Source organism: Sceloporus occidentalis, unplaced genomic scaffold (assembly GCF_023333645.1).
Source record: "Sceloporus occidentalis isolate IW3139 unplaced genomic scaffold, rSceOcc1.0.p SCAF_4, whole genome shotgun sequence".
NCBI lineage: Eukaryota > Metazoa > Chordata > Lepidosauria > Squamata > Phrynosomatidae > Sceloporus > Sceloporus occidentalis.
In genome coordinates, this window is record NW_028316984.1 from 34,212,138 (window position 1) to 34,225,662 (window position 13,525).

Genomic DNA, 13,525 nt, shown 5'->3' on the forward strand with positions numbered 1-13,525 from the left:
GGCGCACTCGCGACGTCATTAGCGCCACGACAGGTTCGGACGCACAGCGTCCGATACGTAAAGATGGCGCCGGCCGTGTGGAACGGCCGGCACCATATTGTACGGACAGAGTCCGTATTAGACCCAGGGGCGTCTAGAAGAGACGCCCCTTTTTTAAAATGGGACGTCCTGCGGACGTCCCAAGTGGCGGTCTATAACCCACCTAAATAACTGACTGAGTAAAACACACAACCAAATTGTGATCAAGCCACACAATTTTGTTTTTCTGCTGTTCTGCTCTGACAAATTTTTTGCTACTACAGTATCATATTACAGCTGGGCCTCTGTTTTCACGCGGGATCCATCCACCACAACCCACAAGATCGGCGGCTTGTACATATTCAAGCTCCATAGGCTTGAATGGAGCCTGCCCCATGCGCATGGTGTGGGTGTGTGCGCTGGGCGTACAATCAGATCCATGAGTTATAGGAGGGGTGACTATATTTTGAAACCAAAAGTTCAGTGACACATATCCTTACTTCTATTATGTTTGTACAACTAGTTCTTCAATCATAGCCTATTTGCTCCAATCCTTGAGAGAACTGAAGGGTTTGCAGCAGGACAAGTGATCAATGAACCTGGAGCAAATTTAAGAGCACAGACGTAACAGGAACTATGACTGCACACTTAACAGCAGAATGCTTATATAATGGTCCAAGCTCATCCTTTCCAATGTGCCTTATGCTACTTGCAACCAATTCCAGGAACTGGTTTGTTTCAGACTGGCCAAAGGTGATGAGGAGAGGAGAGCTTACCTTTGCTGTACTGGGAGGCCAACCAGGATCTGCTGCTGAGGAGCAGCAGCCAGTCGGTCAGACACAGGACAACAAACCAAGCATATCCAGTATCATCTTTGCATGCTAACAAACGTCTTCTTGAATCCCAACATCTGAATCTAACTTTCAGAACTGATGCCTATGTTTGCTCTGTTTTTGCTTTCCTCCTTGCGCCATTTTTTGGTTTTGTGTCATGGCTATGATACTGAAGGCTTCCAGCAAAGTATTTTTTTTTCATTCTTACTTAAGTTGCTCTGAGTGGTTTTTCAGCTAAGCATGAAGTAAAGATGTTCTAAGGAAGAATGCATACTGCTGAAAGCTCATTTACTTGCATATCCACCAGCGATGTGTCATCAACTGATGGCAAGATAACTGGAATTATGGGATATTCTCTAAGAAACAGATTTAAATCAAATGTTAACTGACTACATGTAGAAACCACAGGAGAGAAATTTAATTTTTTTCAACATTCTCTTTTTAGACACACAATACAACTGGGTAAGAGATCCCATGAGTCTTAAACTACACTGTAGAAACTTTGAAGTTTATGTGCAACTAAATCTTTTGCCAGTCAGAGCTTTGCATGGTGTGCACATGCATTAATCACACATGATGCATATGCAATTGCCTGCATGGAAATTATCTTATCAGTTATTTAACAATCCTAAAATGTGACAAAAATACAAGTTCTTTAATGATGGGATCCACAAAACCACAAGTTTCAAACCCAGAACTTTCACATAGAGATATATATTCCTGTTTATGACACAGCAATCGCCATGCCCTAGTCTGTCGCACACCAGTGTTGCTCCAAATTTGTCAATGACTTGTTCCCATTAGATTAAACCAGTGTTACTCACATTGGTGGTCCCTGAGCCATTGGTTGCCAGTACCTTGCAAGCTTCCAGGAGAGAAAGAAAGAACTGTAGCCAATGGGCACAAATACGTTACCAGTCTGGAGGGAAAATATTGCCAGTCTCCCACATTAGATAGCTTGAGAAGCATTGGATTAAACTACTGAAGAAGGTTCTAGCTGGCCAAAAGAGGCTGGGAAGGATGATAAAACTTATAGATTAACATTGTGTCCCAGAGACAGAATCATAGAATCTCAGACGAAGCTACATTTGTAACAGGGAACCTGGTATGCAGAAAGGCCTGTTGCCAGACCTGGGAGAGTAATTACTGCATAAAGGCAAATATGCCTGAGCTAAAATAAGATTTAGATTTAGACCCTTCCTGTTTTTCAAATCTTAGAAGAATAAAGGAAAACTAAAGGAACCTTCATTTCCAGTGTGCCCATTTAAAAATAATAATTTGTCTTATTATGCAAGGAAAGATGATGGAAAAAATGCATCTCTATAGAAACATTAGAAACTTAAAAATGTAAAAAGGCCATATTAAAATAATTTTTCAAAATGCTTCCATTTGTGCAGGTTTAAATTTGTTTTGGCAATTTCACGCATTCAAAGCAGAAATGATCACGTTCTTTTACAAAGCAACATACATACTCCTTCATTTTCCCCAAGGAAATGAGTAACAACCCAGCAATGGGGGCTATACTCATGAAATGTGGCCAAGAGAAAGTGATGACCCACAAAGCAGCATCCACAAGGTGGCAATATGTCCATGTAGGTGAATGAGAGGAACACTGCCTTTAATTTTTTAGAGAATTTAAGCTTGCCTTACAGAGCAGTTTGATAATAGAAATAAAGCCAAGTCACTAGCACTAAACTCATTATTTCATGCGCAAAAGGGGTAGAATGGAGGTCAGACTTCCAAACCTGCATTTACATTGCAATTGCTGCTATCTTTAATTCAGTTTTTCAATTGTGCTGCTCTCAGCTTAATATCTGAGATTCCCTTGGGTTTTATTTCTCAGGTTGCCCCCAATGTTCCATGCAGATTGCTTGGCAATTAAGCATCTACATACATGCCTAGAGTACATTTCTTCTCAGTGCTCTGGAAAAACAACGGTAAAATGAAATTCCTTAAATGAATTCAGAGGCTATACTATATCGTCACAAAGAGATGGCTCACAAAGGTATTTCAGTCTCTTGTGACTTAACATTGCTCAAAGTAGCTGTCACACCCCAGAACATCCCTCTTTCTCATTATATCCCCATCAGAGAATTTCCCCATGCCAAAAAGAATAATTCTATCATAGAAACGCTTATTTCTAAACTAAAACCCCCAAAAGATGCCCCAAAATACAGTTGTGAAGCCCAGTGAGGGTTCATGAAAGACCTTGACATCTCTACTGAGTCATGTGAAACAGAAAAACTGTCTCACCTAATTTTATTTTATTTCACCTAATTTCATCTTGGCCTCAGAGGGAGCGATCAGGCAGACCCAGCAACATCAGGGACTGCCTGAAGGAAGAGGCCCCTCCCTCCTCAACTGTCATCTTGGCCTCAGAGGGAGTGATCAGGCAGACCCAGCAACATCAGGGACTGCCTGAAGGAAGAGGCCCCTCCCTCCTCAACTGTCATCTTGGCCTCAGAGGGAGCCATCAGGCAGACCCAGCAACATCAGGGACTGCCTGAAGGAAGAGGCCCCTCCCTCTTCAACTGTCATCTCGGCCTCAGAGGGAGCCATCAGGCAGACCCAGCAACATCTTGGACTGCCTGAAGGAAGAGGCCCCTCCCTCCTCAACTGTCATCTTGGCCTCAGAGGGAGCGATCAGGCAGACCCAGCAACATCAGGGACTGCCTGAAGGAAGAGGCCCCTCCCTCCTCAACTGTCATCTTGGCCTCAGAGGGAGCGATCAGGCAGACCCAGCAACATCAGGGACTGCCTGAAGGAAGAGGCCCCTCCCTCCTCAACTGTCATCTTGGCCTCAGAGGGAGCGATCAGGCAGACCCAGCAACATCAGGGACTGCCTGAAGGAAGAGGCCCCTCCCTCCTCAACTGTCATCTTGGCCTCAGAGGGAGCGATCAGGCAGACCCAGCAACATCAGGGACTGCCTGAAGGAAGAGGCCCCTCCCTCCTCAACTGTCATCTTGGCCTCAGAGGGAGCGATCAGGCAGACCCAGCAACATCAGGGACTGCCTGAAGGAAGAGGCCCCTCCCTCTTCAACTGTCATCTCGGCCTCAGAGGGAGCCATCAGGCAGACCCAGCAACATCAGGGACTGCCTGAAGGAAGAGGCCCCTCCCTCTTCAACTGTCATCTCGGCCTCAGAGGGAGCCATCAGGCAGACCCAGCAACATCAGGGACTGCCTGAAGGAAGAGGCCCCTCCCTCCTCAACTGTCATCTCGGCCTCAGAGGGAGCGATCAGGCAGACCCAGCAACATCAGGGACTGCCTGAAGGAAGAGGCCCCTCCCTCCTCAACTGTCATCTTGGCCTCAGAGGGAGCGATCAGGCAGACCCAGCAACATCAGGGACTGCCTGAAGGAAGAGGCCCCTCCCTCCTCAACTGTCATCTTGGCCTCAGAGGGAGCGATCAGGCAGACCCAGCAACATCAGGGACTGCCTGAAGGAAGAGGCCCCTCCCTCCTCAACTGTCATCTTGGCCTCAGAGGGAGCGATCAGGCAGACCCAGCAACATCAGGGACTGCCTGAAGGAAGAGGCCCCTCCCTCCTCAACTGTCATCTTGGCCTCAGAGGGAGCGATCAGGCAGACCCAGCAACATCAGGGACTGCCTGAAGGAAGAGGCCCCTCCCTCCTCAACTGTCATCTTGGCCTCAGAGGGAGCGATCAGGCAGACCCAGCAACATCAGGGACTGCCTGAAGGAAGAGGCCCCTCCCTCCTCAACTGTCATCTTGGCCTCAGAGGGAGCGATCAGGCAGACCCAGCAACATCAGGGACTGCCTGAAGGAAGAGGCCCCTCCCTCCTCAACTGTCATCTTGGCCTCAGAGGGAGCGATCAGGCAGACCCAGCAACATCAGGGACTGCCTGAAGGAAGAGGCCCCTCCCTCCTCAACTGTCATCTTGGCCTCAGAGGGAGCGATCAGGCAGACCCAGCAACATCAGGGACTGCCTGAAGGACGAGACTTCTCCCTCCTTTAATTGTCACCTTGTATTTGTATTGTATTCAATTTTTACTGTACACCGCTATGATCATTGCAGAATAGCGGTCTATAAATAAAACGTATTATTATTATTATTATTATTATTATTATTATTATTCACCTAATAAATAAACACCGTATAAGCCAAATAGGGAACAGCAACTGTAAACACTAAAATTAGGATTTTAATCAACATTTTAGGTGACTAGCCCTAGAAAAGAGAGCCAACATGGTGTAATGATTTGAGTGTTGGACGATGACTCTGTAGACCAGGGTTCAAATTCGCACTCAGCCATGAAAACTGAATGGGTGACCATGGGCAAGTCACACTCTCTCAACCTCAGAGGATGGCAATGGCTAACCTCCTGATAAAATTTGCCAAGAAAACACTATGATAAGTTGCCTTAGAATCACCGTATGTCAGAAACAACTTGAAAGCACACAACACAAACACAGCTTTAGAACCCATATTATGTGTATAACTTTAAGGCAGTGGTCCCCAAACTGTGCTCTTTAGTTCTTCAGTTCCCAGAATACCCTCCTAGATAATGTTTACTGGAGCCTGGAGACAATGCCCCAAATAGCTCCAAACACCTTCTACAACATCCCTTGCTTTCATCAACTTTCTGAAATTAGGTCAACCGAAGATGCAAGCTGTTGTGAAACATCCATGAACCCAGTTTCATATTACTAAAGGCAGAGGGTGAAGAGGGTTTCATCAGCTTCACTCTTCCATCCACAGCCTCCAATGCCTCCGCTTGACAATGTGCCCCAGAAGTCAATAAATCCCACCTTCGTCAACTTCTTTCAGTGGGCGGCTCTGCTGGATTTCAGAGTCCTCCACAAATGGAAGCAGTTCTCTTTTATGTGGAAACACGCGTCTGAATCCAACTCATTATCTTCATTGATATCAGACTGGCTTTCATTTAACATGTACATAATTCCCTGTCCTACCTACCAATCACATCATCAGTACTTATCTCACCAAGATGACATAATCAGCCTATCAAGTTTATTATCTCTCATTATTTTTAAAAGGATATCGTGAATTAAATGCCTGTTGAACTAATGACATTTCTAATAGTTTAAAATTGGTTTTTTATTTAAATGTTCAGGTCATTATATAGCCTATTCAAATTGTTCTCATATTCACAAAAAAGGTCAAAAGGAAACTGTAATGTGAAATCGTAGAATAAAACAATAAGTAAGATGTCCAAGTCTGTCACCTGTGGCTTGAGTCATAAGTTTTATCACACTACAGGTGTTCATTAACTGACAAACAGAATAAAGATAACACAGGATGTCTGTGTTGTCACCAACTGTCTTGAAATAGAATCCAAAGATAAAGCTGTGTTCATCTCTAGAATCAGTATGTAGAAAGATCCTGTAGCACCTTTGAGACTAAGTAGATTACCACACTTCACTCTTGTAGAGCTGCTATTCCACTTTTACTTCTCTGGTTGCCTCCTGTTGCATTCTCGGATTTGCAGTTTAAAGAGGGTCTTTTAGAATTCTCAGCCAGAGAGCTCTTAGGCTTCACTGAACTGCAAACCCCACAATGCAACAGGAGACAACCAGAGCAGTCAAAGTGGAACAGCAGCACTCTAAGAGTGTAGTGCAGTAATGTGGTAAAGAAAGAAATTGGCAGCATTAGCTTTCCTAGACTTAAATCTATGTCTTCAGGTCCACTTGCATCTGAGGAAGTAGACTTAAGTCTAGGAAAGCTCATGCTGCCACGTTCTTTCTTTAGTCTCAAAGATCTCTCTACATATCTTGAAATACCAGATCTCTCTATATATCTTGAAATAGCCACTTTTAATGCAGTTGTCATTCTCTGTACTTTCTGTGTGATGCTTCTCTCGGCCTTCACTTTTTGCAGCCACCCATCATGCATACATACATACAAAAATGGATTAAAAAACAGCAGCCCTGGTGCTGCTGTCTTGCTACAGGAATGTGGTTGGCTTAATGCCACATTCCGTTTTCAGAGCAAGACACGGACCAGTTTGCCTGGAGCTCCAGAGAGCCATGCTGTTTTATTGTATGTATTTGATATGGTTTTATTGTTGGAATATTTTTATTGCTGTAATCCCACCTCGATCCACAAGGAGAGGTAGGAAATATAAATTATTATTATTATTATTATTATTATTATTATTATTATGCTGCTGGATAATTTCTTGGAGTGTTTCAAATGTTACAGCAGGAAAGCAAGCATAGCATGGTTTTCCAGAGTGCCCTACAGGCTCAAATCACGTCTCTTGAGATGTTCTTCCTCTGCTCGAGGCACTGTGGGCTGCGTATTCCTGAAGTCCAGCTATCAACTATGGCCCAGATAGTCTCCTGGATCACCTTTTCCACAGTGCCTCTCTCTAACCTTTACAGTGAAGCATTCAGATGGATGTGCTGGGTGTCAACAGAGATGAGGACAGTCAAGAGAGATGAGACAACTAGGTATCTTGTCCTGTTTCTCAGGTCTTCAGATGTTCAAGTGTGGTTAACAGCTGATGGCACAGGTGTTTTGAATTATAACCCCCATAATTCTTCAACATATTTGCAGGAATTTATGGAAAGTGTCATCCAGAATATATGGATTGCAACAAGTGAACTACCAGCTTCCAAATGACAATTTTAAATCACTCTTACTCCATGAAAAGTTTTTGATACTTACATGATACTTTTCACAGTCTGGTCTTGCACACTGAGTGAAATCATTCTAAAATCTTGAGTCACCAAATATTCTCAACCTCTTGGTCAGTGTTCTGGAAGAACCAGTTGCTTACAAACTGCAGGACCATCACTGAGGGACAATTCATATGATCCAGCCCATCCTGATTTAAGATTGTTAGGTAAGGTAGAGATGAAAAGGTGTGGTGGGACCTTAACTGTACAATAGGGAGCTCAACTAATGTCTCTAAGTTTCCGTTCAAGTCACCCAGGAAACGTTATTCTTGTGCTACTCAAATCATTTCCAAAAATGAGGAATACTACTCCTTGCTTATTATACCGCCACTAAGAAATGAAGCTAAAGTCACATATTAGGTGACCAAAAAGGTTTGGTGAACACTTAAGAGAGCCAGCAGGGTGCTGTGGTTTGAGTGTTGGATTATGACTCTGGAGACCAGGGTTTGAATCCTAGCCCCCATGAAAGCCCATTGGGTGACCTTGGACAATTCACACACTCTCAACCTTTGAGGATGGCAATGGCAAAGCTGCTCTGATGAAAACTTGCCAAACAACTCTGTGATAGGCTAACCTTAGGGCCGCTGTTAAGTCTGAAACAACTTGAATACACACAACATATGCACACAGAATGTATGGACAGTGAAGCAATATACAAGGAGACATTGCAAGGCATGCACACTGTGGAGGGAGTCATGTTCAGCAAATGCTAATGAATATGAAATACTGCATCCTTATGATCAAATGGTCACAGAATATCCATTACCCAATACCATCAGAAAATTGGGAAAGAGCATGGATAAGAGGCACAAAATTCACGCTGAGTTAGAGACTAAAGGAAAATTGGCACAAAATGTTTCACAGGTGGCACCTTACATCAGCAAAAATAGCAAAGATTTTTAAAACTCCAAACAACAAATGCTAGAAGTGTACAAGTAACCTCGGGACATTCTACCATATTTGGTGGTTCTGTGAAAAACCATCAAGAAGTTCTGGGCTCAAATTATTAACTGAATGTCAGAAATATTCAAATTTAAACTCAGTTACATCCAGAATTATATTTGCTACATGTGATTGAAGAAAAATTTGAGAAGAAACAGAAAGGGAAGGATCCACATTTACCTTCCACAGAAAACTGGCTGTTGAAAATATATGAAGCAGCGGAAATGGACAAATTGATTTGCTTAATAAGACATGGATGGACCGCCTGCTTCACTAAAGAATGGGAAACTCTAATAAAATATTTAAATCACAGATGGGGCGGGGAATATACAATGGGGTTTATGGATTGATACATATATACAGTAGTTATATTTTATTAAGCTTTTGTTTAGTTAATCTGATAACTGATAGTTAATCTGATAACTTTATTCCTTTATAGAGGAATAATGTGATAAAATTCTCAAGAATACTGTAATAAGATATTTGACAGTGCATATTTTTTGTCTGACTCTAAAAAAATCTTAGAAGTACTCAAGAAACACATCAAGTAACTAATAGAAATATTAATAATTTTGGGTTATTTAAATATTTAAGTTATTATATGTACTGAAACTACTTTCATATATAGAAGTAAAATTAAGAGGAAGAATATGACAGAAAAATTGTACATACCCTAAGTAGAGATTAATGAATATAAATAGATTTGAAAGCCACTATGATTTAATTAGCATAAACTACATGAAGGTAGGACATGCTCATTGATATAACAGTACATTTGAAATACAATAATCTGTATGGTGATTTTAATGGTATGAAAATAATAAAGATTTTTTTTAAAAAAGAAATTCGGCATCCAAACATTAGCCAAGAGAGGCAAACATTCTAGAGAAATGTATTCCCTTATGAACAGAAGTGGCCTTGGATCCCATTTTGGGAAAAAGGTGGGATAAAAGTGAAATAAAGAAATAAAATGAACAAATACTGGTTTGAACTCTGAAAGTTTGCTGCTCTGAAAACTGTTAAATCTAATTTAGACATTCAAAAGAAGCTGCAAAGCCGTTTATACTCATGTATAATTGAAAAATTTATATTACAAAATTGACCCAAAAAACCTGGGTCAACTTACGCACAAGTCAATATGGTAATAAAATGGCAAGGAGAGTGATCGTTTGCTCCCCAAGCCTCTTCCCACCCCAGTTGCTTCTAGAAGGGGCAGGCGGGCTGGGAAGATACAAGAAGAGTGAGCGTTCTCTCCCCAAACCTCTTCCCAGCCGGTTGCTTCTGGAGGGGGCAACAAGGCTGAAAAGCTGCAGGACGAGGGAACATTCACTCCCCAATCCCCTTCCCAGACCATCTGCTTCTGGAGGGGTCAGCCAGGCTGGGAAGACGCAAGAAGAGCGAGCAGTACATCCTTTATGTCCTCGGTTACATGCCCTTAAGTTTTACCCATGACTTATCCACAGTCATAAAAATCCAGAATCTGGGCCCAAAACCTACTCTCAATTTATACAATAAATGAGTATATACAGTATTATTTTTCTGGCTATCCCATAATCTTTTCTACCACATCATCAATATAGACCTAAAAACCTTTGCAGAGCAAATGGGAGGTTTACTTGCAGTCTTGGATTGCTTCAGTTTCAGAATAGTAGACTGAGCTGTCCTATGATCCAGATCAGTAACTTTAATTGCAACATTTCCAGGGATTCAAGCAAAATTCATAGAATCATAGAGAGGAAAGAGACCACAAGGGCCATCCAGTCCATCCCCCTGCCATGTAGGAATACACAATCAAAGCACCCCTGACAGATGGCCATTCAGCCTCTGTTTAAAAACCTCCAAAGAAGACTTCACCACACTCCTAAGGAGTATGCTCCACTGTCAAACAGCTCTTATTGTCAGGAAGTTCTTCTGTAATAAGTCTAATTAAACTGAACAAATCCAAAACCAATTATATACTGTTGAAACCTGACATTGTATCAGAATGTAAACTCAGCAGGTGTTCGACTTATGCATATGTTGCAGAAGTTTGCATAAAAGGCACATTAAGTTTAGTGTTAGAAGACTTGTGATGCTCCTGGACACCAGCCAGTTCCAAATGATGCTAACAAAGTAAGCATTTCAATGAAATTCATACGGTGAGAAAGTTGTAACATTAATTACTCTAATTTGGATCTAGCAGTCACTGGGCTAAATCCAATTAATAGTCCCAAGTACTACTGAATCAATAACTGAATGGTAAACCAACACTTAGGTAAATCCCACTGATACAATGGGTATCCTCTAGTCGGGACTAAAAATTGGACTGAAACAAATACTGTATTCATAATATCTATTACCTAATTTTATCATGTGTGCTAAAGGTAGCAAGTTCCAGCTGGTCTTAAGCTGAGAGAAACTGTAATTAGCTTGTCTTCTGTGAAAATAGGTCATCTAATGCACAAGGGTATGTACTAGGTCACTATACTCCTGATATCATCACTCACAATGCCAGCACCAAGTAACTAGGACACATACAAAGAAGCCCTCTGTAGCTCCTCAACAATTATGAAAACTCTTCTTTGATAACAACCCAAAATTCCTAAGCAGAAATGATGTAACTTTATTAATTTGGTCCATGATGATCGTAATTAAAGGAAAAGGGAATATTCACAAAATGAAATTAAAGCCAATTAAATCCACCCTAAAGCTCTGGGATAAGGTTAGGGAAAATAGGTCGAAACTATTAATATTCTTTATTTAAATATGATTCATACACTAACTGGTTTCTCTAGCAGTTTAGAGTATCTCTCATCGGATGGCTGCTATCTTTTGGCGAAAAAAGGGTTTGTAGAGGGCACAAAAGTGATATCACCTCCAAAATGAAGCAAAACTGCAGGTCCCCAGAGGTGGGGACAATACCAGACCTCTGAGGAACAAAAAATCTTGGGGAACCTAACTAGGGCGTGGGGTAGGGATGCCTGCGGTCACATGTGACCCACTGGCTTCACTTTCCCCACCAATAATCTGAAGGTGCTTGGAGATACGGAATATACTTGTTATTTAATATGCTAATACAAGGATCGAGGGCTTCTGTAATATCTCTAACATGAGAGGTTGTACATATTCTTAGCAAGACTTGGATGCTGTGATGGTTTGTATAATGGCCAACAAAAATAAAGACTGAATCCTGACAAGATGGAGTATCATTGTAGCTGTTTTCTAGGTATAGAAGATGGGGCATATTCCTATTCAACTTCCAGTGGGCATCTAGTGAGGCTTTTTTTGACGTACAATAACAGAATCCACTCTTGCAAAGTGGCCAGGATTACTATCTTTCTCAAGAGCATTAGTCAACCTCTCAGACTCACCCCCTCAGAGAGTTATTAAAAGTACCTTGAAAACTTGTTGCAGCAAGCCTTTAAGGAAGTCTCCACCACATCCTTATCAGTGTCAAGGTGTGACAATTTACTTATCACTCAGATTTCAGGTGGATGGCAACCTGAGAATGTAAGGATAGTGTGTCTCCTCTGGTGGGCTGGATGAGAAAAAAACACAAACTGAAATTTCAGACAAGATAGAGGTGCTTACTGTTGAGGATCCTAGCCTGGGCTTGGAGGTGTGTTAACAGGTCTTTGATGGGATTACATTTTCCCTGAAAGACAGCGTCTGCAGCTTAAGGGTGCTTCTGAATCCATCATTCCAAATAACAGTCCAGACAGATACAATGGCTGGGAGTGCTTAATATCAGCTTCAGCTGATACACCAGCTGCAACTCTTCCTAGAGCTAGAGGACCTAAAGATGATAGTGCACACACTGGTAACGAAGCCTGGATTTCTGCAAAGCACTGTCATTGGGTTATCTCTGTACCATGTTTGGAAACTTCAAAGTGCAAAAAAATGGCAGCTAGATTGGTTACTGGTGAATCTAGGAGTGGTCATATTACATCTATATTAAAATAACTGCACTGGCTGCCTATTAGTTTCTAGGCAAGATAGAAAGTGTTGGTTGTTACCTTTAAAGTCCTACACAGTTAGTTCCAGATTACATATGGGAATGCTTTCTGCCATATAATTCACCCCATACAATTATTCTTCAGGGAACATTGACTTCAGCCCAGCAGATCAGGCTGACAACTGTTAACCAGAGGACTTCTTCATCAGCCACCCCTAAATTGTGAAATGAACTGCCAGGAAGAAATTCAACAGCTGGAGACGCTGTCTGCATTTAAAACAGTATTAAAGATCAATCTCTTCTGGCAGGCCTATCCAGATGGCTTTTAAATTCTGGGCCTTTAAATTATGAATATCTATGCTTTTTAAAATGTTACACTTTTTAAACTGATTAGTAATTTTTAATGAGTGCTCCTGTTTTAATTGTGTTGTGTGTCCATTTCTTGCTGTATTTTAATCTGTTGTTCCTCACTTCAATCCATAGGCAGAGAGGCTGATGATGATGATGGATGGTAGAAAACTAGAAACACTTTGCTGAGCTCACTGTCACAAAGTAGACATAACAACGGGCTCTTACCTATGTTTGGTAATAACAGAGATAAGCTTTGATACATTTGTTTCCTTTCTATCATCTCCAATTCTGGTAACTTTTCGGAGCTGTCTGGGCTGCACAACACAGGAATACTTGGACACAGGCATGGCAATAGCTCAATCAATGTTATCATCCCATACAGTGAAATTGGGGTTTTGATGGAAAGTACACCAATGACGTTCAACAGAAAATCTTCTAGGGCATTCAGAAATGGAATGATCTTTTCAGGGATCTGACATCACTGAAGAAGGAAGATGCCACTGCCAGTCTAAATTTCATAAGGAAATTGTTTGAGGATGACTTACAGAGTTAAAGAACCCCCCTTACCCTCAGTCACCAGCCTCCAAATTCCTGCTGTCACACAAACTTTGCCTTGCAAAACATATTGGGCCTATTATGACATATAGTGGGTATCATTGCAGTCATGAAGTTCTGAGCAGACCTTTCTAAAACAGCCTTTGTACAATGTTAACATTCATCATGCTATAGACCACTTTGGTCTGGGAGAATGAACAAGGTGGTCAGTTTACAAGCAGAATCCTAATT

General features: G+C 41.8%; 1 protein-coding gene across 1 annotated transcript in view; it reads right to left on the minus strand.

The window, feature by feature from the left end:
* The window catches only part of LOC149313715 (alkyldihydroxyacetonephosphate synthase, peroxisomal-like), a 69,628-nt gene that overhangs the window by 44,497 nt on the left and 11,606 nt on the right, over window positions 1-13,525 (minus strand). The window lies entirely within an intron of this gene.